Source organism: Rhipicephalus sanguineus, chromosome 10 (assembly GCF_013339695.2).
Source record: "Rhipicephalus sanguineus isolate Rsan-2018 chromosome 10, BIME_Rsan_1.4, whole genome shotgun sequence".
NCBI classification, from domain to species: domain Eukaryota; kingdom Metazoa; phylum Arthropoda; class Arachnida; order Ixodida; family Ixodidae; genus Rhipicephalus; species Rhipicephalus sanguineus.
This window is the reverse complement of record NC_051185.1, coordinates 132,153,330-132,180,474: the sequence shown is the minus strand read 5'-3', so window position 1 is coordinate 132,180,474 and position 27,145 is coordinate 132,153,330. Positions and strand designations below refer to the sequence as shown.

The following is a 27,145-nucleotide window of genomic DNA, read 5'->3' as shown; positions in this document are numbered from 1 at the left end:
TTTGACATCTGATGTGCGATATCATTACATTTGTCTGCCCAGTTTGTATCTGCTAATTGCGTCGCGTATTCCGCTGCTTCTCTTGTTAGGTCCTGAATTCGCTTTCGAAGGGCTCTATTATGCTTCTGGCGTTTCCATCGGCGCGTGGGGCTCTGATGGGCCCCCCACAAATGCAGAAGGTGGTTGTCAACCGCGGGGTGTTCGTCCGATGTTTGCATTATGGATTCGTACTTCTTCTGGGTGAGTATGATGTGCGCAGCCCAGTCTGCGTAATTGCCTGAACGGAGGATAGGCGGGATATTTTCCGTGCGCATTTTGTCCCAGTTAACTATTCGCGCTTCTCTGTTTTTCCGTCTGAAAGGGTGTGTGGAGAGTGTGATGTTTAGTAGGCAGCGGACACTGCCCAGTGTCTCCTCTAGGTTAGTCCACGTAACGTGTCGTGTGTTCTTAACCAGAGTGAGGTCAGGGCATGTGTCCCTGCTCACCGAGTTACCAAGGCGCGTGGGGGTGGCCGGGTCGGTTAGAAGGGTGAGGCTTAAGGTGGATATAAGCTCCGCAAGCCACCTCCCCCTGGCCTCCTCGCGTTTGTACCCCCAGAGTCTCCAGGGGGCATCGAAGTCGCCTGTGATAACCAGAGGTGCACTGTAGCGCATTTTAGTGCACGGCAGAAAATGTCTGCATAGGTGACGTGGTTTGTTTTGGGTGGAGTGTAAATGTTCAGTATATACACCGCATGGTTTGTCCTACGGAGGGGCAGGATCTGCGCCATGGTGTAGGAATGCTCCGAGTTAAGCCCTAGATCTATCTCTTGCGCGGTGTACGATTTGTGCACCAGAATACAGGTGGCTGGGTTCCTTTCAAACGTGTTATAGCTTGAGAGTTTAGCCTGCAAACCTGGCTCTTGAAGTTTATCACTGCAGGTATTTCGTCCAAATTTTGAATGTAGAGGTGCAGGTGAGATCTTTTGCGCCGGTCCCTGAAACCTCTGCAATTCCACTGTATTATCGAGAGCGATTCTTTTTTTCTCCGTGCTTTAGAGGTAGGCCCTGCCATATTTATTATATTCGTTGAGATGGGTTAGTGAGCAGTGCCGCGGGGAGAGCTGTACCGCCACATTGCACATTCTCTTGGAAGCCGGCGAATTCCTCGTGTTTCTCGCCCTCCGCTGCGCGTAGAATTTTACTGGGGCGCCCGACCTCACGGATAGGCCCTGTGCGTCGTGAGAATCTCGGGTTACTGCTGAGCCATGTCTGAATGGACTGCGTTACTTGCTGGGTTACAGTTGCTACCATGTGCTGCGTCTGCAGCTGGATAGCTGCCTGCACGGCTTGAGTAATCATATTTGGGAGCTGAGTCATCTGTTTGGTGAAAGCTAGTAGCTGTTCTTCGATATTAGAGACCCGGGACTCCAGATTTTCGGTCGAGGCCGAGGGAGATGTTATCGTACTGCACGAGCACACAGAAGCTGAGTCACTGTCGTCATTCATGTGCGGTGTAGGGTTCTCCGCTCTAGCCTTTTCGAGTGCCTGAATTTTGGCTGCCAGCTGCGCATTTTGTTTCCTTAAGGACTCCAACTGCTTACTCATCTCGAGTTTGCGAGAGGTGGAGGAAGGGGAGGAGGACTGTGAGGCAGTTCCTGTCCAGCCACTCACCTGTTGTTTTGGAGCATTGTTGAGTGGAGGGAAATCCCCGGCCTGGAGAGTCGGGGACTTCTTTCCTGGTCCTGGCTTGACTTGTTGAGACGTGCTTGACTTGTTGAGACGGCAACCACTGCTTTCTGTTGCGGTGGTTGCCGCTGTTGCTGACCTTGCTTCCCCATCTTCGGAAGTGGGGGGCTGCTTGCTCGGTGTTGTTGAGGGTCCTGCCTGGTTCGTTGCCTCAGAGCGTTGTAGCTTACGGAGCTTTCCTGTGCAGTCCGCGGACCCTGTGAGGTGGGCCCCTCCGCAGATCATGCAGGATGGCTGGCACTCGTGTTCTGTTAGGCCGTCTGTAGTGGCCCCAACTTGCTTGCCGCAGTATCCGCAGCGACCGTCTTCGGGGGGGGGGGGGGCAGTTGTCTACCCGGTGGCCGACTGTACCGCATCTGTAGCAAGCCGGGATCGTTTCTTGTAGGTTCTCACGGGGACACATTCATAGTTGTAATGGATGTATCGGGGGAGTCTTCGGCCCTCGAAAGTCACCACCGCTACATTTGAGGAGCCCACTTTTCTGACGAAAGCGATTTCGCCCTCCCTGCAGCGGAGTTTCGGCTTCAGTGAAGCAGAGGTTTCGTCATCACGGACGCGGATGCAACAGTAACCGTTTATTTTCAGGTGGCCACGGAAGGGATAATTCTCTTCCTCCACCGTGAGGTCAAATTCTTTGATAAGTTTGTCCGCCACGGCTGTAGTCTGCGTGCCGCAAACGATCACGTTCTGTTCCCACACAGGCCAGACGCTGAGGTCTTCGGCTGTTAGGTCACCCACGTAGTTAGCTACTGCAGAACCCACTTCTCCGTGCTTGAACACCGTCTTTAAATCGAGCGTCCCTCGGGGTTTCAGGACCACGATGAGGTCTTCTGAGCGCAGGCGTGGCGTCTGTTTCGGGCGCCACTGCTGTGCTGTCTTCCTACTTCCAGTCTGCGGCGCAGCGCGAGCACCGCCGGGAGTTCCTGAGCGGGGAATCCCCGCCTGTGCCAGCGACGCTGCGCTGGCGTCTCCCTTGGTTGTTGTGTTCGCCTGTGTCCTGCGTTGCCGTAAGCGCATTAGGGCTTCCAAACACTCATTTTCCGTGGGTGGAACATCTTCATCTTGGTTTTTGGTGTCAATTTCAGTCCATTGCATGGTGACCGGATCATACCCGGTGATCTTCGTCACTGCCATACCTGGGAAACCCCGACGCCAGCTGCGTCGAGCCCAGCCCTTGATAGGGTCAGCTCAACCGCGTCGAGGCGGAAACTTCAAGTTGGCTTAAAAGTCTTGAAACTTAGCCCACCTGTAATCGGTGTCCACAGGTTCCTTGTGATGTTAAGGCGTCCGAGGGCATCGATTTCGTTGGGGTTCAGCTTATAGATCCACGGTTGCAGTCGAAAAACGATGGAGCCGTTGCGCCGCACGTCCGATCACCTTGCGCGCTTGCAGCGCCCCCCACTCTGAATGTAGGAGGCGGAGGTCCGTACGCACAAGATGCAGCGAATGCCGCGGCTAGCTTGTTCAGGCATCCGCACTGAGAGCTCTACAGGTTATAGCAAACGTGGGGTGCCTTTGCCTCATGGCACGTTGCACCCGCTCCGCCGCCGTAGCGTCCGCGTACTCGCGCAGCTACTGCGTATCCGTACGTACTCGCCGAGTGGTTCGTCCAGCGCTTAAGTACGCAGCTCCAAGTCCCTGCGCATGTGCGTGGTGTAGTCGTAGAGGAGCAAGTCCGCCCAGAACATGCTTCGAAATTCGTCCATAGTCTTCGCCGCCTCGCCCTTGGAACTTTGATTCGCGGACGTGATGAGTTCAACGTTCGCAGCACCTGTTGCAACGCACTAACGAGAACTTCCGTCAGGGTACCAGCTGTAGTGGTCATACCATCGCTCTCGGGCGCCGTGTCACGTGGACTCTTTGTCGGATGAGCCATGCCACGCAGCTGGATTAAATCCAAGCCAAGTGCTCAACCTGCGCTTGAGTCCCCCCTCGGTTCCCTGAGGGTTGTTTTTGGCCAGCCCACTTTCCACACCTTTGTTGCCCGTAGAGACCTCTCGACCCTTTGGCAACCGCCACGGGGGTTTCCTGCGCGTCTCCACCTGAAGAGTGGCCCCCGTGTCGCCGGCTGGAGCCTTCCAGCTTGTCGGCGAGCTGCGTGGATGCTGGGAGCCCGTATCCACTTGGATGCAGCTCAAGCCGCTGGCTGCAGCCTTGTGGGCCACTAGCATAGCATGAGAAGAATGTGGGTCTCCTTCCAACTAGAAATGGTCCGTCGCGTCGCAGACTGAAACTTTCCAAACAGAACACGTTAACTTCTGTGAGCCCTTCGCGTCGCCAGCCAAGTTTTTCTGGCCTGGTAGCGCTTACTGGGCTGCGGCGCAAGCACCGAAATCTTCCGGTGCGGAGGCCGCGAGCGTGGTGGCAGAAAAGGGGCGCATTATAAAAAGACAGGGCGTGCAAACACGGATACAGGAAAGAAGTCAGGACACCACAAACGCCGACTAACAACTGAATAGATGCACAACGGCGGAAAAGAAAGAAGGCACGAAAACTTATCTGCGCATGCCGATGCAATAGGCGAACCTATCAATCCGGCACGCGTGGGGGCCTACGCCAAATATAACTGTTAAGGCATTTGATGTCATTGTTATGGAAGTTAATCGACGGTTCGCTCACGCATGCGCTACCACTATTCTGGATATGCCATGCCTCAATCATCAGACGCGTTTCTTCATTCCTATGTCGGTACAAAACTGCGCATTCATTGAATTTTGGCGTGCACTTGCAATCTCGACAATGTAACGATAGATTAGAAGGTGAGCCTCCGGTTAGCGATCTTTTATGTTCCAATTCCATCATAGATTTTTTCGAACTGCAGCATAATGATTTCGAGCGAGCATCACATTTCGAATCAGTGGAGCAATTGTGGCAGAGATTTAAAGGCAATGTCGTAACTTGCGTTCATCGCTTTGTTCCTACTCGTATAAAGAAAACGCGTAAACGAAATCCCTGGATAACGCTCGAAAAAAAATTGGGGGACGCTTAAGCTTCGCCTTTAACAGTTGAACGCGATTAGAGTCACTGTATATGCTACCTTATACAGTAACTCTAAACGCGATAGCGCAGTCCCGCCCCTAGTGGGCACTTCAACCACTAAGTGCATACTTATTAATGTGTGTTGTTACACACACGCACACGCACAGACACGCAACGCGCGCCCGCGATGTATCTATAGTAATGGTACAGTATTTCGATCTAAAGCACTTCCCTGGTGCTAGAGTCGAGACATGTTTTAACACGGAAGTGTTTTATGCCGCGGTCCACCAAGTACATCCGTCACGGATATGACGTTGATAAAATGGATGCCAACGGGTGAGAAAGAAAAAAACCAAGAAAAAGATACCCCGCTGGGAATCGAACCCACAACGTTGCGGTCGCGACGGCAAGCGCCCGACGCCCTACCAACTAAGCTAACTCGGGAGATGCTAGACACGGCGCGAACGCGCCTTATATCTTTCACACATTCTCTTTCGCGGCGGGCGGAGCGGGGCGGTGCCGCCGTCTGTGAGATGTGAAAAGAAGTAATGATTTACGATAGACACTTACTAGCGCTTACTCCGAGATTGCACGCGATATCGGAGGCCATGGTTAAAGCGTCTCGATACCAGAGAGGTAGACTGGCCGCGCTGGCGTCGCAGAGGCACACTTGACGCAGTTACGTTCTTTGCCTTTGGCTTCGTGTGAGCGCGCGTTGACTGCTTCAATTGCGAGAGCACCGACTAACAAAACTGCTGCAATACGCGTTGCAGAAAGGACGCGATTTCGACGGGTGAACGTCGTGCCTTGGTGGAGCGAGAGCAGCGCCTGCGAGACAGAAACCAGCGGGACGCACGCGTTTGCTGTCCGTGTTGCTGAAGCGCAGTGTGTGTTATGTATGCATGAGCACAGGCGTCGGCTACCCATTACTGGAAAACGCACAGCGTGCCGTTTCTCTCGTTAATTGACGACGCTTTGAAGAAGGGCATACCGGGTACCAGTGTTGATTACGAGCTTGTTGATATCATCCTTACGCGGGATTCACGATTCGCTGTGTCCAAATATGTGTTCACACCGTCAGCTACCACAACGGTTTAATCATGACCATGGGCGTTAGTCGTCACGATAGAGACATGCTGTCAACATGGGTGCATCCACGTCAAACGGTGCTATAGCTGCCAAACACGTATAGACATTGTACAAGCTCTCATATATCACTACACAATAAGCACTACTTCTGTGAAGACACGTTTCACTTTCGTGTTATACCGATTCCTATGACGGAGGGATCAGCCATGTTTTTTTCACAATGCCTCACAGATGGCAGCACATTATTTCATAGTTGCCTGATATGTTTTCCGCTAGATGGACATAGTTGTCAATTTTGCAGCTGTTTGCAAGTTTTTGTGTGTTTTTAGCGGCGATGGGAGCAATATCCAGGCTTTTTCGAAGCATGGCGTCGCGCAAAAAACGTAGCTCTATGTCCTCGCCAATGCGCCTACAAATCGCCGAATAGGCTCATTTTTGTCGTGACACCTGCTGAACAAAATGCGTTAAGGAGACTCCTTCCGCTACATCGCATTTATGTAGTGTTCTTTTTTCCGAAGCAGTTGCAAGTAGTACTGTGGCTTCGTCGTAGGACGCCTGCTTGCCACGCAAACGGTCCGGGTTGGATCCTCAATGAGAGCGAGCATTTTTATTGTTTATTTTATTTGCATCTTTCTCTATTTTTCGCTCACAAGCGACGCCGTCACCGACGGTGAAATTTCTGCGAAACGGGCTCTCTAACGCTGTCGCGTAAAAAGGCGCCGTTCTTGCGACCGTCCCATTAGGCGCGTTTCCAATACAAGTTTAATTTTGTCAAAATTTTGACACACCGTGAGGTGGCAGCTTTAGCTCAAGCCTCGTTTTTAGCATCCATACATATCGAAAAACAGCTCTCCGACGCTCGCCTGGATGTCGCACCGCGTTCCCCGCTCGCCCTGTGAGAAGTAACGGCCAGACACGAAACGCGTAGCGTTTCTCTTGGCATTTCACGATGCTTTGAAGGAATGCATATGGAGTATAAGTGTTTATTATTTTCTTTTTGATGCCATATTTGCGCGGCATTCACCCCCATATGCGGTGTCCACGTATATGTTAAAAACTTCAGCTACCGCAAGAGTTAAATCATGACCATGGGCGCTTGTCGTCGGTACGGAGATGTGCCACTAGGCGTCAACGTGAGTACGATGCGTCCACATCAAGCGGTGCTACATCTGTCCAACAGCAGTAGACATTGTACAAGCTATCATATATCAATGCACTAAAAACAATAAGCTACTTCTGTGACGACACGTTTCACTTTCGTGTTATACCGATTGCTATGAGAGAGGGATCAGCCCTAATTTTTACAACCTTCGAGTGCTTCGACGAAAAATTTAATAGCGGTTTTGAAGATCTAGGAGCATACTGCCAGCACACATGGTTCTTCTGAAACGTTAGGGAAATGTCTAGAAATTGTATCCCATTATTCTGAGGCAACTCTTTAGTAATGTTCAGCTCTCCTCCATTTAATTCAAATTTTTCGCTCATTGAGGTTACCACGTTTTCAAAGCCCTCACCATTACAAAAAATCAACTAATCGTTCACATAACGAAAAACCTTAATAACCGAATTACCTAAGGCGCCTTCCAAAAGATTGTCAATCTTGCTAAGGTATAAATCACTTAGAACCGGAGCAACCTTAGAACCAATACATATCCCTGATTTCTGCACATACACGCCTTCCTTCCAACCTACCAGCGTCGACTTTAAATACGTGGAAAGAATTTCTAGAAAAGCACCGGTAGAAACACCACATTTATCGGTGAAACCCATCTCGTGCCCTTGTTCGTAAATGCATTCATTAACACATTTTAACAAGTTCTCATGCGCCAAGGAGTAATAAAGGTCTTCAATATCCATACTAAAAGTTTTACAACTACCGGGGTTCTCCTCTGAGAGGAACTGAACTAGCGCCTGAGAATTACGCATACGAAAAGGGTCTGGAGAACTCAATGAAGTTAAGCAATTCTGCAAATAACTAGATACAGCGACTTGCCAGGTGCCTTTCTCTGAAACAGTTGCTCTAAAAGGAATCTCCATCTTATGTGTTTTCACTGATAAAAGAATTCTAAAGTAATTGATTTAGCCTTCTTGACATTACAAGCTATTCTCTCAAGATTATATCCTAACAAAAGGTCGACAGCAGGTTGCCTAACTACTGATAGTTTAAGTTTTACCGTCCAAAAATCTTTTGTTATGGCTGTTAATGCTTTTTCCGAGAACAAACTGTCCGGCATAATCACAAGATACCCTTCCTTATCTGAAATTACTGGCCAGACTTTCTTCTCCAGACACTAAATAACGAAAGGCCGGATAGGATCAGGACACTTGAGATGCATATTAGATCCCTTGATACTAGCAACGCAGTCTGTAATGCAGTGGGAGCGCTCTTCTTCAGGAACTACTCTAGTGATTGTACCCAGCAAACTTACAACGTCTATCATACATACCTTTCGTTATTATATTCCTCCGGGGTCGAGCAATGCTTCAATATAGCTTGCTGAATCATAACAATACAAATTTAATGTTTATTACACTGCTATAAAAGCGGAGCCAACGCTGGAACCACAGACGTTAATCTGATATGACGCCTGTATCGTAGGAGTACATATGTTTATTGCTTTCTTGTAAAATTATATAGCCAGCACCACAACCTCAATTGACATTCCACCGACGTTACGCCTGAACAGGCAGTTTTTCCAAACCTGTTTATAGACCTGGAGTACCTCTGGGGAAGAATACCTGATTGGCATGCAGAATGCTTGTGTAGGATTCCTGCTGGGATCCTAATTTTAGATGCGAAGCATCTTATGAGCAAGCTTGATCCGGTGGCGTCCGCGCTCCACTGCGCATGTGCCTACTCTCTCTCCCACTCTCCTTCTTTACGCAGGTGTTCGGTCGCCTTTTCTTCTCTCCTCCCCCCGCGCTGCAGCCTGTAAACCAGCCCTCTCCTCTCCCTCCCTCGTTTCATATAAGCACGTGCGCTCGGTCGGCTTCCGTCATTCTTGCTTCGCTCCCGTTCAGATGAGTTGTAATCTCAACGTCGGCGTCATTCTCGCTTCGCTCCGGTTCAGATGAGTTGTAACGTCGTCAGCGCCAGTTGCAGCAGCACTCCAACCTCTGCCGAGGTCGAGATCGTCGTGGAGCAGCAGCAGCGCAGGGCTCGCTACGTAATAATATCACAAACACTAAAGACACACCGCACAGACAAACGGAAACGCCGAGTGAACAAAACGGAAACTTGGTCTGCACCCCCAATGCTGGTTCGCATCCCCTCATGGTTCCCTTTAGTGGGAAATGATGTAATTTTTAATTCTTTCCATTCGTTGGGTCAACGCTGCCGATGTCGGTTTTTCTTAACGCTCTCTCATTTAAATTACCATTGTCTGTTCTCGCCATTCCTGGGTAGATATAAACTGTCAACCACCTGTGGCGCATACCCGTACACCGCTGCCCGTGGCAAACGGTGTGTGCCACAGGTGTCTGGAGGAAAGGATTTGACGACGTACGCGACCTTTTCACGTTATTCATGTCGTGACCTGACAGTCATATTTGTCAAATCCTCTTACCCTCATATGCCAATTTTGGTCTACACCAAGTTAATGAGGTGATCATGAGAGCACCCAGACGATGGATGGATGGATGGATGGATGGATGGATGGATGGATGGATGGATGGATGGACGGACGGACGGACGGACGGACGGACGGACGGACGGACGGATGGATGGATGGACGGTTGGACGAGTGGATGGATGGACGGTTGGACGGATGGATGGATGGATGGATGGATGGATGGATGGATGGATGGATGGACGGACGGACGGACGGACGGACGGACGGACGGACGGACGGACGGACGGACGGACGGAGGATGGATGGATGGATGGATGGATGGATGGATGGATGGATGGATGGATGGATGGATGGATGGATGGATGGATGGACGGACGGATGGATGGATGAGTGGATGGACGGATGGATGGATGGACGGATGGATGGATGGATGGATGGATGGATGGAAGGAAGGATGGATGGATGGATGGACGGACTGACGGACGGACGGACGAACGGATGGATGGATGGATGGGTGGATGGACGGATGGATGGATCAATGGATGGATGGATGGATGGATGGATGGATGGATGGATGGATGGATGGATGGATGGATGGATGGATGGATAGAAACGCTCAAAGTGCCAAAGGTTCGCTAAGAAATGCTTCGCATTTATTAAACCGTCCTCAATAAATCAGGTAGCTCTATAGCTTGCTAGGGTTAAGGCTTGGGCAAGTTGGCTCATTGTGCAAGGAGGGAAAACAGAGCGAATTTTTAGACGAGGGTGGCGATTTGGGCTTGTTGGTATGGTTGCATGATAACTGATGGTAGCGCAGGCCAAAGACACGGACAAAAGAAGGCGTCTCATATGCCTTCTTTTGTCCGTGTCTTTGGCCTGCGCTACCATCAATTATCATGAATTTTTAGACGAACACAAAAGGGAGACAGACGACGACAGGCGCTGACTTACTACTGATCTTTATTTCTGTGAAGTAGGCACGTTTATACCATGTCAGTGTACACACACGTGACTGCCATTAATGTGTTATCATCCCTCTGACATCGACATCACCGCATCACCATTCTGCGTCACAAAGAAGCGTGAATCATCTCAATGACAATAATCAATTTCTTTTGCGGATAATGTTACAGATGCCATACTAACACATTTATCTTTAAGGCGTACTATTTCGGCTGCTTCAATTATTTCTCTAGTTCTTTTTTCTTTATGTCTGGCAATGACAGTTGTCTCGCGAAACTTCGGTGCGCAGCCACAATCCCTACAATGGATACCGAGGTGGCCGCTGACAGCTTTTTATACGTTATACTCGTGCTCTTTCAACCTTACATTCAAGCATATTCCTGTTTGACCTACGTATCTTTTACCGCAGGGCAGCGGGATCGAATACACCAGGTGTTCCGCGCATTCTACGAACCTGAGTTTATGGTTCATTGCGGAGTACCGCTGCTTACTTGCTGTGTGGTTCATTTTCGCGTACACAGAAGATAGCTTTCTTGGCGCAGAGAATAGCACTCTCACATTGGCATATTGCCCTATCTTTTTCAAATTATGCGCAATCCCATGCATATATGGTATAACAGTCAACTTTGGATTTCTGTTGCAATCTGATGTCGACAGCGCCTGTCGTCGTCTGTCTCCCTTTTGTGTTCGTCCAAAAATTTGGTCTGTTTTCCCTCCTTGCAGCTCTATAGCGCTCTAACCTTACTGCTACTCATGCCTCGGGCCAACCTTACTTGGCACAGCTAATGGGTTCTCGCAAAGGTCCAGGATCGGTCGTGTTGTGTGCCTGTCTGGTATATTGACGCTCTTCACAAACGTCGCCGTCCTTGCCGCTGCCGAATTGTCGTCCGTCATCGTCTTCGCATGACAAGGGCTAAACTCTTGGGCTCTTGGGCTAAACTCGGAGGTCTCCGCCCTGACGTGGCGGAGACCTCCGAGTTTAGCCCAAGAGGCAGTCGCTGATTCTCGGTGTCAAGAGCCGACCCGGCCTACCGCGGACTGTCTTCGGCGGCTTGCTTCGAAGGGGGCTTGGGCCAGGAACGCCGTTGACGGCTGTGTGCGTTTGCTGCATCCAGATCAGCCTCACTCGAACCGGTTCGAGGCCTCCGGCCACCTCTCGGGACGCCCGCGTGACAGGCTGCAGAGTCGAACTCCTGCCGCTCCCGTCGCCAGTGCGCTTGCTGGCGATACAACCTTCGCCTTCCGAGCCCACGTAGTTAATGCCAGCGCATCGTTGCTTGCATCCCGATCACAGCTCGGGTCACACGCCTTGGGCTTCTCCACGTTATGGTGCGAGCGCTCACGCCCTTTCGAACGTTGTCTGCATGCCGTCATCGTCATCTTTCTTCTTCCGAAGAGCGCTTACTCATCACATCTATACGTCGCAGAGGATACACGTCCTTCTTTGTGATTTTGTTCAGGCGACTATAATCGACGCAGAAACGGAGGGTACGTTCTATGCTTCTTCCTCACTAATATCACGGGTAGCGCCCACGGGCTCTTTGACGCCTGGATGATGTCGTCGCATAGCATTTCGTCGACTTGTTTCTTACGGCCTCGCGTTCTCGCGTCGGAACTCTGTACAGGCTGTGACGAATTGGCACTTTCCTCTGTAATGTTGAGATGTTTTGCGGCTGAGGTCTGTCGAATTGTTGACGACAACGAAAAGAAGTCTTTGTATTGCAAGAGCAGAGTTTTGAGCTCTTCTTGCTTATGCTGCGGAGGCTAGGATCGACGTTGAAAACTGATTGAGGAGCTTAGTTCGTCGGAGTTGGCTCGGAAGATTCGGCTAGGGCGAAAGCATTGGTGGCTTGCACAATTTCTTCCATGTAGGCGACCGTCGAGCCTTTGTTCACGTGCTCATACTCGTGTCTGAAACTTTTGAGCATCACTGTTTCTTTCGCTCCCCGCAACTCGGCTATTCAACTTGCGACGCAAATCTCGCGGTTAATCAACAGGTGCTGGTCGCCTTGAAAAATGCCTTCCAAGTCTGCAGATTTCTTAGTGCCGACGGAAATAATGAGCTGGAGCGAGGGGAAATGGTTACCACGTCTTCCAGCACATTCAAGGCGTGCTTCCGTGGCGGCGTGTACGGCGGTAGTGCTTTTTCTGTGGATAGTGTTATCGACTTGGATCTCAGCTTCATCACTGCACCATGAAGGCCTAGAAGTCCATACCAAGGATGACACCTGTCGAGCAATGCTGTAGGACTACGGAGCTTGTGGGATAAATCGGGTTGTTAATGGAGACTCTCGCTGTGCAGATTACGCCGGCGTTACTAGATGACCTCCAGCTGTCCGGATTTCGGGGCGTTCCCAGGCGGTCTTAACTTTCTTCAACTTCGTCGCGAACGGTCCACTGATGACAGAACAGTCGGCTCCGGTGTCGACAAGAGCTGTGACGCTGTTGCCGTCAATAAGAACGTCGAGGTCGCTAGTTCGTCGTCTTGCGCTGCAGTTAGGTCGTGGCGTCGGATCACGGATACGTCGGTTTTTCCCGCTGCTTCCACGTTGCGTCGTCAGTTCTTCTGCGGGCCGCGAAGATTCGACATCAGGTCTCCGTTCGGCTTGCGGCGGGTTCTTTAGATTTCGTCGCGGCGTCGTCGTAGGCGGCGGAGGATCTTTGGTAGGCGGCGGAGGATCTTTGGCGGAGGATCTTTGGTAGCAACCGCACCTCTATCGGTTGCTGCCCTCAATTTTCCGCATACGGGCTCCGTGACCGGCCCCGAGTTGGGGAAGAGTACGGTCGGCGTTGGGAAGAGACGTAGCGGCCTGGCGACGGCGATCAAGAAGATCCTCGGGGGAACCATTGCGCTCCTGCGATATAGTCGGCGATGTCCCGTGGCCGTTCACCTCGTTCTGGACGTGGCGCGTTGATGGCAAATCCACGCAGGCCCGTCTCACGGTAGCGGCCGCGGCGGTATGTGTGACCAGCCTCTCGGCAATGGTAGCACAGGGCGCGGTGGTAGGGGGCGCGCCAAACGTCGGTCTTCCTCGGGGTATAGCGCTGGCCGACAGATGGGCGGTGGCCGACAGATGGGCGTCGGCGGCGTCTGGCGGCGGAACTGCGGCGGTGCGATGTCTTCACGTGGGCGCGGAGGGGGAGCGTTACGACGCGCTGCAGCAGCGTAGCGTAGCGTAGCGTAGCGTAGCTTCCGGATGTGGCTACGGTGGTTCGGGAATTCCCTGCGATTGCCGGACATGTTCGCGGGCATGTCGGCGATCGAATTCAATTGAGGCTGCGCCCAAGGTAACAACTCGAGCAGCTCCTCCTGCACGTTTTGAAAGGGTATGAAGCCGCTTCTGCAGCCGGCAGAGATGCGGCAAGAAGCATGGCACGACGTACGGGAAATGTGCCAAGGGCGTGGTGTATGAAATCCCCTTTTCTTGTGGCAACTCTTACATCGGGCAGACCGGGCGCTGTATTAATCCTCCTGCACGATCGCTATGATGGTTTCCCGCAGGTCGTCGGCGCCTAGCGAGTGCGCTTCGGTGTAGCCTGTACAGAGGGTTGAGTGGTTGTATTGCTTCGTCTGCATCTAGAGTAATTTTTCAATTGTAGCCTCCGTTAGGAATTCGTTTACTGTATTCGTTCCGTACCAATCCTGCAAAGGGGTCTTGTTTCACTTCCCGCATAAGGAAGCGGACTTTTTTCTCCTCAGGCATGGCAGCATCGGCCAGGCGGCTAGGTGTAGATGGTGACCGGCTGCGCTCTTGTGTCCAGCAAAACAGCGGCCTTCTTCTTGCGGGCAATGCTCGTGAAGGCATTAAGGAACCTGAAGTAAAAGAAACAGCTCAAAAACACAATACGCCTCACAGAGAAAAAACACGGCACACTGTTGGGACTCCGGGTCCTGCAGGTGACCGGCTGCAGGACCCGGAGTAGGATGCCCGTGGTAGGATCCATCTTCCAACAATTCAGAGGGAAGAGGCGCTCGTACGAACGACAGAGGTTTATTTACATGGTAAGAAGTTGAGAAGAAATTATCAAGTGATCAAGTGACATGATATACAAAACGTCTTCGGCTTTTTATAGCGCCTCGTTGCCAACCCTGGGCGCATTGTCCGCATCTTCAACCAAAATACGGTGTCCGCTGGTGTTGGCGCTCCGCCCACGAGGGAGGGGAAAGACACCACACAATACACTTGGAGAGGGCACAATCTAAAACGATGCCCAAATATGGTCACGAAATCTAAAACAATCCCCACATATGGTTACGAACTCACAGTACCAAGATTTTGCACACGGCATGGTCCCAGAACACTCCCGGCGATGGAGAAGAGCCTGAAAGGGGAGATGGGGTCGTCAGCCTCGAAGAGACCTGCTCCCTGGAACACGTGCCGAACTTGCATGTCTGCGTTCTTCGAGCGGTGCTTTTCCAGGCTTCCCTTCAAAACGGCCACCTCATGCAGCAAATACTACAAAGAGAGAGAGAGGGGGTGATCGACTAATGCTCGTCGTTTATTAGGAACCAGTCCTTAACACCTGCAAATTTCCCTTCTTGTCGGTGTTCTTCACGCAGAACCGGTCCGTTGACATCTCTGTTCTCGCTTCGCTGCGAGGCCGTCTCAATGCATGCTCTTCCTTGGAATGCGTCGACGACCTAGTTGTCGGGTTCGCAGCCGCGAGAAGAAATCCAATGCTGGTGACGGTCATAACAACACACAAGCGCTGTGTGTGCCGTGTCTTTTCTTTGTAAGGCGTCTTGTGTGTTTGTCCTGTTTCTTTTACCTCAGGAATGTGTGCCAACTAGGCCCAAATGAAGTAGTATTAAGGAACGTCGTCCGAAAGAGGTCCCAGGTTTGAGGTGTTGATTCTCGGTTCTCAAACAACGTCTTCGCGGCATCTTCTAAGTACAAGTACACCTGGCGCAGCTTCTCTTCAGAGTTCCAGTGGTTGAAGGTGGCGACTCGGTCCTACATCTCCAGCCAGCTCTCCGGGTGTTCAAACGACGATCCACGGAAAGTCGGTGGCTCCGTTGGCTGCTGCATCACGAACGTTGTAGGTGGCAGAGGGGCTGTCATCGTCTCGGCGGTCGATGTGACGGTCTTGGGCTGCCTGGTGTTTTCGGTAAGGAGCCCGTACACTGGCTGTGTTACCTTCTGCCGGCGGCTAGTTCGACGATCCGATTTATCTTTAGCGCCGTCTTCTTCGTGGCTTGGGCTTAGGTCAGCGCCCCGCGGTGGCGTCCGGATCATGAAGCAGCACCTCTACCAGATATCACGGAGTCGCGACGTCAACGAAGGCAGCAGTCGGCGTCTGCAAAATGAAACTTTATTTGGCCGTACTTCTGGCCGGGAAGCAAAGTCAAACTACAGCAACACACACTGTTGTACACTGATAGCGGCGAACAGAGCGTCGGCCGTCGAAAAACGGTTCTGCAGTAAGGCCCGTCGGCATTTACACATGCGGAATCGAACTTTCGACTTCACAGGATAGCGCACACTTACTACGGGGACAGAGGGAGAACACGACAACACAAGCGCTAACTTTCAACTAAAGTTTAATCAAGGAAAAACGGAAGATATCCTGTGAAGATGAAACGGAAGCTATCCTGTGAAGATGAATACCTACCAACTCGCCCTGTTTTCTGTTTTGTTGCGAACTTTTGAGCCTTATCTCTGGTGGCCGCGTTAGTTCCAGAATAATTTCAGCTGTTCGCGTTTGCGCGCTCAAGTATATCAGAAGATTCTCACATAATCTGGGAGGTTTCGAGACATTAGGGCGCGGCTTGTGCTAGGCAGCGGCTACGCGTACAACGGACTTGTTAGATAATAATAACAAAAGAAGCGCGCGTGGATATAGGGTCTTTTTCATAGGAAAATGACCCTATGAAGGCGTCATTTTGGTTTCGGTGTTGGCTACCCATTTATGTAATCATGTAATGCACATTAGATATATGTATACTCCTTAGATATAAACGCCTTTACAACTCCTATGACTCACCAAGCTATATTCAAGCATTGCTCTACCCCAGAAGCTAACGAACGCTACGTATGATATGCGCATCACCACACTGTGGATAACTCGATATAACTGACATCTGTGCTCTAACGTGATTGGCGACGTTACGTCAGACCATAAGCTACCCTTTTAGTGCCAGCGTAGTCGACATGGCTGGTAAGCCAGCGATGCAGGCACAGCTACTCCCTTTACACAAACACGTCGATCCATGTCTTTACGCTAGGCTTAAAGCGAAAAAAACGCAGTATAGGTAGCTGCTCGTTGACTGCTTCGCCTGAAACCGACTGGTATTGAGTGGGATCTGCCGGCATTTTTTTTTTAAAAAACGTGGTGCTCGCTCGCTGCTTCATTGCGGCACATGAGCGGTGCAGCTGTTGAGGATATTTTAAAACAATGCCGTGCTTTAGGCTCGCACGTATGGGTGAGCAGCAAATGGTTGCTTTTGTCTACCTCAAGTCTGATGCACTGACCCGCTCTTGTTCTTTGCGGCATCGTAGTACTATTACCTTGGAGAAGCGGTGAAAGGCGGGCTAGTTGGTACATAACTTAAAACTTGAGTAACAGCGCAAACACAGGACGAAGGAAAGTGACACACGGACGGGCGCTGACTGCCAACTGAAATTTTTATTGACGAAACCAAGAATAAGTAGTAGACGAAAGAGTGAAAAAAAAACGATAAGGTTACAAGATTTTTGTCACGTGCATGACGTCAAAGAGCTGATTTCTTTTTAACACGAAAGTGTTTTATGCCGGGGTCCACCACGGCTCCACTGACGCATTTCCGTCACGGATATGACGTTGTAAAATGTAAAGACTAACATATGGCGAAGAAAAAACTAAAAGGAAAAGGTCCGTCACCGGGAGCCGAACTTACGACCTCTCAATCGCCAGCGCGCAGCGCGAGACGACTCCGCCACAGACGGCATGTTCTCTGCTATGCTAACGGCGAGCTATTTATGTACACCATTTGCCGGTGGCGGTACTCAGAGATCGGCGGTACAGCGTGTTTTCGTTACCACTAGCGAGATGGCGCGAAGGGCTCGAAGAGCGCGCTTTAAGAGTCGTCCCCCACGCGGATTAGCGCGCGCCTCGACAGGGCGTGGTCGCTCGTGCGGGCGCTTATCTCGTGATCTCGGTGGTTTGTACGTCTTGTGCTCTGCCTGCAAGTTTCCGTTGGGAGCACGAAGGTCACCTTGCTCATGTAGCGGCCGCTTTTGCGAAAGGAGCGCGCTGCTCACACAGAAATAAGTTACAACTGTGAGAGTTCGCGCTCATCCTGTGTGTGTTCGTTCCGCGCGTCCTTTCTGCTTGAGCAGTGCATTGCAAGTTTCGAGTGGCTTGCCGTTCTTCGCGTAACATTACAATTTGATGCTGTAGCATACATTCCTTCGCGCTTGAGGCGAAAGAATGCACAACAAACGCTCAACTACGTCTGTGAAGACACGTTTCGCTTTCGTGTTATGCCGATTCCTATGACAGAGGGATCAGCCACGTTTTTCTAGCAATTCGAGTGACGTGCGTGACGTCGAATCAACTATTTGACGTCACGCACGTGACAAAAATCTTGTAACCTTATCGTTTTTTTTTCACTCTTTCGTCTACTACTTATTCTTGGTGTCGTCAATAAAAATTTCACTTGGCAGTCAGCGCCCTTCCGTGTGTCACTTTCCTTCGTCTTGTCTTTGCGCTGTTTTAAAGACGATAGTCTTTCTTGGGATGCTTCAACGGAGAAATTTTGGTCTATCTTCTGTCTTTCTGTTTGTCGGCACGTCCCACGATTGAGCCACTCGGCCAAAGTTGAACCACTTGCCCAAGGGCTAGCCATCTTGAACGGCTGACAGTTTCATACTTGTGTACATTGTCGATCAAAAAGCAAACATTACGCATATCTGAGGCGGAACATCACTAAGTATGTATTAGCCAAAGCAACCACGGATATCCTCTCAGTATCCATGCAAGAACCTAACGTCCAGTGCCAGTGTGGGACATTCAATGGATGTACACTGTCAATTTTTATGAAAGGGAACACGCGAGCGCGTGGCCCGCGAGCTCCGGCGGCTGCTTGCAGCGCCTTCAGGCGTGCGCAAGAGCAACCACGGTATCTTTTCGCGTCATCTAGTGGAGAATAAAACAACCAGTCATGGGTAATATGCAACCAGCTGCAAGATTGCAACCCCCTCCCCCTTCAAGCCGATTACACAAGAGGCCGGGCCAGCGGCGTGTCGTCTGCTGCTCGTAAACTGCGTTTGGCACGCGGGCGCAATCGAAACGCGGAAGCTCTGTCGCTTGGCTTTCGCGCCTTACACTTCGGCCGATTTAGATTTAAGCGACAGCGGTTCATTCAGGTAAATTTTCGTTGCTGGTTTCCGGTTTTCAAATCTCGCATCGAATGCTGTCGAAAACATTTTTCTGAGTAGAATCCCACTTAGCGGAGAACGTGTCACCTGTCGTTACAAAATGTACTGACAAGTCTGCGCTCGATGCTTTAAAGTCATGCATAGTGACTTCCGCCGGGTTTGGCCTCCCCAGTCTCGAGATCTTAACACCATCGAGAACTTCTGGGGACTTTTGAAAAGCGCGCTGGCGGGCCAGTCCCTGCATGGACTCTCGGCGGGCGACCTCTGGGTTGTCATTAAGGAGGAGTGGGAGAAGCTGAGAAGGGACACGTCCCTAACGCCCGCTCTTTATCAATCCCTACCAGCTAGAATGGCAGCTGTTATGGCCGCAAATGGTGACGCCGCGAGGTATTAACAATTGTCATAATGTGTTTTTACTTTTTATGTGGGGGTCAAAAGCAAGACGACATTTTTCCAGTTTCAATAAACTCATTGAATTTTTTTTTCATGTTTCATGCTCACGTCATTTATGTTAGTGATAATTATCGATCGAGATCTTTACAACCATGACAAAGCCTTTTCTCCTTCTGTTTGCTATGCAGCGCCATTTCGCGCTCTCAACACAAACCCGGCGGAAGTCACTATGCATGACTTTAAAGCATCGAGCGCAGACTTGCCAGCACATTTTGTAACGACAGGTGACACGTTCTCGGCTAAGTGGTGTTCTACTTAGAAAAATGTTTTCGACAGAATTCGATGCGAGATTTGAAAACCGGAAACCAGCAACGAAAATTTACCTGACTGGACCGCTGTCGCTTAAATCTAAATCGGCCGAAGTGTAAGGCGCGAAAGCCAAGCGACAGAGCTTCCGCGTTTCGATTGCGCCCGCGTGCCAAACGCAGTTTACAAGCAGCAGACGACACGCCGCTGGCCCGGCCTCTTGTGTAATCGCCTTGAAGGGGGAGGGGGTTGCAATCTTGCAGCTGGTTGCATATTACCCGTGACTGGTTGTTTTATTCGCCACTAGATGACGCGGAAAGATACCGTGGTTGCTACTCGCGCACGCCTGAAGGCGCTGCAAGCAGACGCCGGAGCTCGCGGGCCACGCGCTCGCGTGTTCCCTTTCATAAAAATTGACAGTGTACATTAGAGATACCATAGTGGATATCCATTTTTGGAGTTGTGACGTACAGACAAGTTATAATCGATTATGGATCTTCAAAGGATATACATGTATGACTTTGTGAAGGAGTCCACAAATGAACGTGTATTCACTACATAAGCTGAATCAGCAGCTTTCTTACACATGGCAGTGCGCATCGTCACAGGTCATAACCAGAACATTATTTACAGTGGAACCCCGATTATACGACTTTGAGGGGTCCTAGCAAAACCGTCGTATAATCCGGCCGTCGTATATTCGAATGAAGTCACACCATCTCCTGCTAAAGGGGACCATGAGGCGATACGAAGCAGTGTTTCGGCATGTAGAGCCCGCGTTTCAGAGGGAAAGGGGAGAGAGGAGGGGGAAATGGGAGAGGGGAAATGGAGAGGGGGAGGGGAGATGGGAAGTAAAGAGCGGTTGTGGAGAGGGAGAGGATGTGTGTGTGGAGATGGCTTGCGCATGCGCAGTAAGGGTGGTCACGCCGCACACCACCACCACCGGATTGAACTCCGCTATAAGATGCTTCACATCGAAAACTAAGAATATAGGCAGTGGCAGTCAGCCTTGGTCAGAAAAGGGGAAGAGACCACCTGAATAAGCCCACGACACGACCCTGTGCTTTTCCAATAATAATAATATCTGGGGTTTAACGTCCCAAAACCACCATATGATTATGAGAGACGCCGTAGTGGAGGGCTCCGGAAATTTCGACCACCTGTGGTTCTTTAACGTGCACCTAAATCTAAGTACACGGGCCTCAAACATTTTCGCCTCCACCGAAAATGCAGCCGCCGCGGCCGGGATTTGATCCCGCCACCTTCGGGTCAGCAGTCGAGTGCCATAACCACTAGACCACCGTGGCGGGGCTGTGCTTTTCCAAGGAAGGCAGATTAAATTATTTTTGAAAATGGCAGCGAACGGCAGCATTACTTAGTTGAAAGAGGTATGAGCGAATCGTCATCCTCAACTTCAAAAATTGAATCCAGTGCGCATCTTTCTCCCTATAAATCGAGTTCGAAAGTTGCGTGTGCGTGCAAACGAAACCGAAACCGCGTTGGCAACAGCCTCCCGCCAGGGGAGTCAGGCACACTGTCATTGCCATCACATAATGACGACAGAGCACGAGTTTGTGTAGAATACTTTCGTGCTCGACTGAGCTGTGTGCATCGTATTTGCGCCCCTGTGAAGTGCAACTAGTGATGTCCCGCTGTTATTATGAACGTTCATGTCAAGCGAAAGTTATTTTGCACGGTGAAAATAGCTGCGTCGCGTCCTTTTGCGTGCTCAAGACCTGTGACTGCGAGTGCCGCAAACAAGGGCAGGAGACCAGCTGTATGTCGACCAGGAAAAGTTTCCACGGACCGAAAACGTGAAAATATCTGGATCTCAATGACAGGTCAGCTGAAGCTACTCAGTGTGGAGAGAGCTTGTCTAGGTAACGACCCTGGATACGCACGCAACCGAGGCCTATCCAGAAGCTATCTTAAAAGCCAGGAAAACTGGATTGCAGAAGCGCATGAACTGCCGGGAGAATAAATGTACTGTCGCACTCTCTGCTTTTGTAATTGTCAACGTAGGGGAACGAGAGTTCTTATTATGCACTCGCAAATACTTCGTCAGCGTTCAGATACGAGTAAAGAAGGTGATTTTTTTTTCTCGGACGGAATCAGAAAGTCGTCGTAAGATGCGGGGTCGGTGTAAAATTGCGTCGTAAAACGAAGGTTTTTTAATACGTTATTTCTATGGGGATTTTGCCGGGACCAAACCGATTCGTCGTGAATTGCGGGTCGTCGCAAATCCGGGGCACGCATAATCGAGAATCCACTACTAGGTTTAGAACCCAGAAACATCATTGAGGTACCACGTACAATAAAATATTTTCATGTATACCCCTTACTAATCGAAATATAATATTGACTTGTTAGCTTGATTGTTCTATTGTAGTGTTACGTGAATGACGACTCGGTAGACTGTAGTCCGTAGACTATTTACACGATATATTTACAGTAGCGGTTGCAGCGCTGACCGGTTCAGCTCGGAGCCCGAGCGGAGAGAGATCTTCCTTCTCTTCGTCCGGCGCACACACGCATGGTTCGAGGGGCTGGCAATATGCATGTAACAATACAGTTTAGTTGTGTAACTGCACATATGGCAGCCCAAATGACTGAAATAAGAACTAGTATATGCATCTTCTGCTGACCTGCTACTTCATTTAAAAACCCTGCACAACATTACTGAAGATTAGAATAACAGAGAGCTGAGCTAGTTGGTAAGTATTCATTCTAAAAAGACAGGGCGTGCAAACACGGACACAAGAAAGAAGTCAGGACACCACAAACGCCGACTAACAACTGAAGAGACGCACAACGGCTGAAAAGAAAGAAGGCACGAAAACTTATCTGCGCATGCCCATGCAACAGGCGAACCTATCAATCCGGCACGCGTGGCGGTCTACGTGGAAGATAACTGTTAAGGCATTTGATTTCATCTTTATGCAAGTTAATCGACGGTTGGCTGCCTGTCACTGCCTTGCGTTCCACACCCTTATGCTTTCCATCACACTTAGGCATTGCTCAGCGGTTCACAGGTTGAAACTGTGCAATTTAAAGCTAAGTTATGAATGCAATTTCATTTCTAGCATCTTCAGTTCGTGTCGTATTGGTGTAAATTCAACTTTAACCCTCATATCAGAGGCAATGTTACTTTTGGCAGCTGCATTTGTAGCAACATAATGCACTTAACTTGAGCAATTGTGCATACCACTCGTTATTCTGACGCAGACACTTGGGCTAGTTGGTGATAACTTAACTTGGGCATCTGAGCAAATGTAAAGGAATGCTCGAGTAAGGAACAGACACGTAGGCGCCCTTCCTGTGTACGTGTCTCTTCCTTATGTGAGTGTTGCTCTGTGCTTGTTGTTTCAATCGGTGAGCACTGTACATTCAGGCAGAACATACGTATAAGGTCCATAATATGTCCACGACAGGATCCCGTTCTGGATATCCTGTGAATCTGCAAAATTCTTTTTTTTTTTCAACATCTGTCGGACCTCCGATTGAGCTCCAGCGGGGATTTACGGATCTCCACTGGATATCCATTACATCTGAAACGGATATATACGGAAATTATTCGGATAAAGCGGATAAGCGGAAATTATTCCCCCGGGCTATAGCATAGTTAGGCAAGACCGATCAAGAAGAGGAGGAGGTGTTGCTATCGTGATTAAACAAGATATAGAATTCACCACCATAGCAGTCCCAAGCGACATCGAATCAGTTTGGATCAAGATAACGTTAAGCAATCGCAGTGTTTTCATTGGAGGAGTATACAGGTCTCCTAACACGACGCTAGAACAAATTACTCATTTACGTAACTTCGTCTATTCAAAATTTAAACCCGGTGACAATATGCTGCTGTTGGGTGACTTCAATCTTCCCGATATTGATTGGAATTGCTATTTGCCTGGTGAAACAGATGTGACACTTAGTGAAAATTTCTTAGAATTACTATTTTGTTATAACCTAGTACAAGATGTAAAGGATCATACGCGGATATGCGCAATAAGATCCTCCATATTAGATCTTATTTGTGTGTCTAACTCCCTAATTAGCTTTATGAATGATGTAGTAGTCTGTGATGGTATGGCTGACCACAAAATGGTTATATTATGTCTTGACTTATTTCCACACTGTTTGCAAAAGGAATTACCAAAACAGATATTGAATTTCCATGCCGCGGATGATGTTAGTATATTAGACTATCTTGAACATTCGTTTGATGAGTTTGCCTCATTATACAAGTCAAAGGGTAGCACGGACAGCTTGTGGGAATACTTTTCGTCTGTGGTGGCTATCTGCATTGAACGTTTCATACCCAAGTGTAACAAAAAGAGAAAGTTTAAAAACCCATGGATCAACAGAGAAATAATACACGCGAAAAGAAGAATCCAGAGGAAAAGGAAGGCATGTTCCAAAAACTCGAGCACGGACATGAACACCCTCCGCGAAATGAGGAAAGAACTTAATAGACTTGTTCTGGAGTCGAAGCACAATTTTTATAACGTCAGATTGCAAAAATTTCTCGCGGATGCACCTGCTAAGTTCTGGCGATATGTCAATCCATCATCTAAACCTTATTCTACAGATAACCGGAAGGTTACGAAGGAACGCACAGAAGCTTTCAACACATTTTTTTCTTCAGTATTCACTCATGATGATGGAACGGTGCCCATCATGCCTGTTTCCCCTGACCGTCCCTCTGCTGACGATATCGTGATTAAAGAGGAAGGCGTCCTAAACCTTCTGTTGCGTATTAACGTTAAGAAAAGTGCGGGCACAGATGGTATCCCTAATGAGTTTTTATGCCGGTACGCTGAGTGGGTAGCTAAATATTTGACATTAATATTTCAGTCATCGATTATCCGTTCTGACTTTCCTAAGGCTTGGAAACAAGCTAAAATTGTACCCATTCACAAGGATGGCATTTCGACCGATGTGCGTAACTACAGGCCTATTTCCCTTTTGATAATAATAATAATAATATCTGGGGTTTAACGTCCCAAAACCACGATATGATTATGAGAGACGCCGTAGTGGAGGGCTCCGGAAATTTCGACCACCTGGGGTTCTTTAACGTGCACCTAAATCTAAGTACACGGGCCTCAAACATTTTCACCTCCATCGAAAATGCAGCCGCCGCGGCCGGGATTCGATCCGGCGACCCTCTGGTCAGCAGTCGAGCGCCATAACCACTAGACCACCGTGGCGGGGCTATTTCCCTTTTGAGTACCCGCTCTAAGCTGTTGGAGCATATTGTTAGTAAACACCTTTCAGATTATCTCGAAACACATAATTTATTATCTCCAGCTCAACATGGATTCCGCAAAGGTTTGTCTACCATAACGCAACTTGTAGAATTAGTTCATTATATATCTGAAACAATCAATAGCCGTGGACAGATAGATCTCATCTTTCTAGACTTTTCCAAAGCTTTTGATAAAGTATCTCACCCAAAATTGCTGTCCATAATTCATGCCTTCTTTAAAAATCCCAATATAACTCACTGGTTCGAATCTTATCTTCATTCTACAGAACAATACGTCGAAATAGGTGGCTATAAGTCAAGTCCCCTGCCAGTAGTATCAGGGGTACCACAGGGCAGTGTATTAGGGCCTCTGTTGTTTTTAATATTTAATAATGATATTGCAATGTGTACAAGTGTTCCACTTCGAATATTCGCGGATGATTGTGTATTATATAATAGAATAAAATCAACAGACGATCAAATGAACTTACAGGCTGGCTTACAAAAAATCTCTGAGTGGTGCAGCCAATGGCAGATGACACTGAACCCAGAAAAATCTGTGTCTATGACTATAACAAGGAAAAAAAACAGTTCATTCCTACACGTACACAATTAATGACACTGAATTAGAGAAGGTAAGGCAACACAAGTACCTAGGAGTGATATTCACCGATGACCTTAGGTGGAACTCCCACATAGATATGGTATGCAAGAAAGCCAGCAGAGCTCTATGGGGTCTAAGACGCAAGCTACGTAGTGGAACTCCTCTAATTAAAAGCTTAGCATATACAACCTTAATAAGACCCATTATAGAATATGCAAAAATAGTATGGGACCCTCACACGGCAATAAATCGACACAAATTAGATCGAGTCCAACGTCTAGCAGCTAGATTTATCTTTAACAAATATCGTCGCTGTTACTCCCGTACTGAACTGTGCCGAAATGCAAATCTTCCTGCTTTAGAATTAAGGACAGCAGTGGAAAGATTAAAATTCCTGTTCTTAATTGTCCATAACAAGCTTAAGATTAATGGGCCCGACTTTTTCAGATTATCACCGAATCCACGTTTCAGTCACAGGCATAGTATGTATATTGAACCTCCATTGACGCGAATCGACTCATTTAAGTATAGCTATTTTCCACGAGTAATTAATGAATGGAACATGCTGTCCGATTCACTGGTTTCCTCTTCCTCCATTTCTGCATTCTTAAACGAGCTTCATACTCTCGCCTATTCGGGTCATTCGGCATTTACAAGCACTAATCATTAACGTTACGATGTGGTCTCGACGAGTACATTTGTGTTGTTTTTTTGTTTTTTTTCTTTTCTTCCTTTTCTCTTTTTTGCATATCTCTGAAGCAAGCATGCTGCAGTGCCCTTGAAATCATGTTCACATTTATGTCGCGTGTATATTTTTTATTGAACTGTATCTGATTGCTGATCCATTCCTGTAATGACCCTTCTAGGGTTAACAGTATTATTAAACAAACAAACAAAATACTGGATTCCTGAGGGATATCTGTGGTTGCTTGGGAGGTGGTGTGTTCCTTTAATAGAAAATGCATACATACGTAATTCTAAAGACGCTAGTTTCTTAAGCTGCGCTGAAAATGCGACTGCGCTGAAACTTGCCTTCCTCAGTGCCCTCTGTACGAGCTCATTGTTATGTTTCGGTTTCGGTTCTGTATTGCGCTGTACGAATTCCATGGGGCGCCGCTCTGGCATTCCTGTTTTACCCAGGCGACGTGTAAATAAAAGAGTGTGTGGAGAGTACTCGTTGAGTGCGGACGTTTCTTCTGCTTCAGCGCTTCGCGCCAAACCGCGTGTTTGGGCTGGCTGGCGTCCCCGCCGGTCGCGTTGGTCACCGCCGGTCTTCGCCTGCTGCTGCGCCGGGACTACCAGCCCGCAACACAGCACTCATGTTTCCCAACGTATTGCCAGATGGCGTCCATATCTCATGCAGCGCCTCTTCTATCGTCTTTAGACGACATTTGCAGCGAATCACGCAGATACGCGGCCAATTTTTTTCACGTTTTAAACTATTATCTTCTTGCACAGTTTCCACTTTTGGGTATTTTAGAGTAAGGGAAAAGAAAGAAATGAAAGGACAAGAATTCGTTGGCCCCAGAGTACCGCGTACTACGAGCTAGTGTTTCCTAGGGAAGCAATAATAAAGTACAACAGTTAAGAAGTGTGGTTCCTTGGGCTAGTTGGCTACGCATCTTGTAAGTGAGAAAAGCAGTGCCAACAGAGACATAAGCGAAGAACACGACAGGGATTGTCGTGTCTGTCTGTTCGCTTGCGAATCATCTCGTGTGTCGCGTTGTTTTTAATTAACAAGATAACAGTTCAGCATAACTTCGCACTGATCCGGCACCACTAGATGCGCCTCTTGCATTGACAGCAGAGTTGCATAGTACATATTATTTAAGCTCTGGAAGTATGCAACGTTTCGTTGCCCAATTCCTTTGTCCACCGCCATACAGTAAGTCCTGGTACAACTG

General features: G+C 49.0%; 1 protein-coding gene across 1 annotated transcript in view; it reads left to right on the top strand.

Annotated features, from left to right (window-relative positions):
* The window catches only part of LOC119406743 (agrin), a 439,130-nt gene that overhangs the window by 372,686 nt on the left and 39,299 nt on the right, over nucleotides 1–27,145 (top strand). The window lies entirely within an intron of this gene.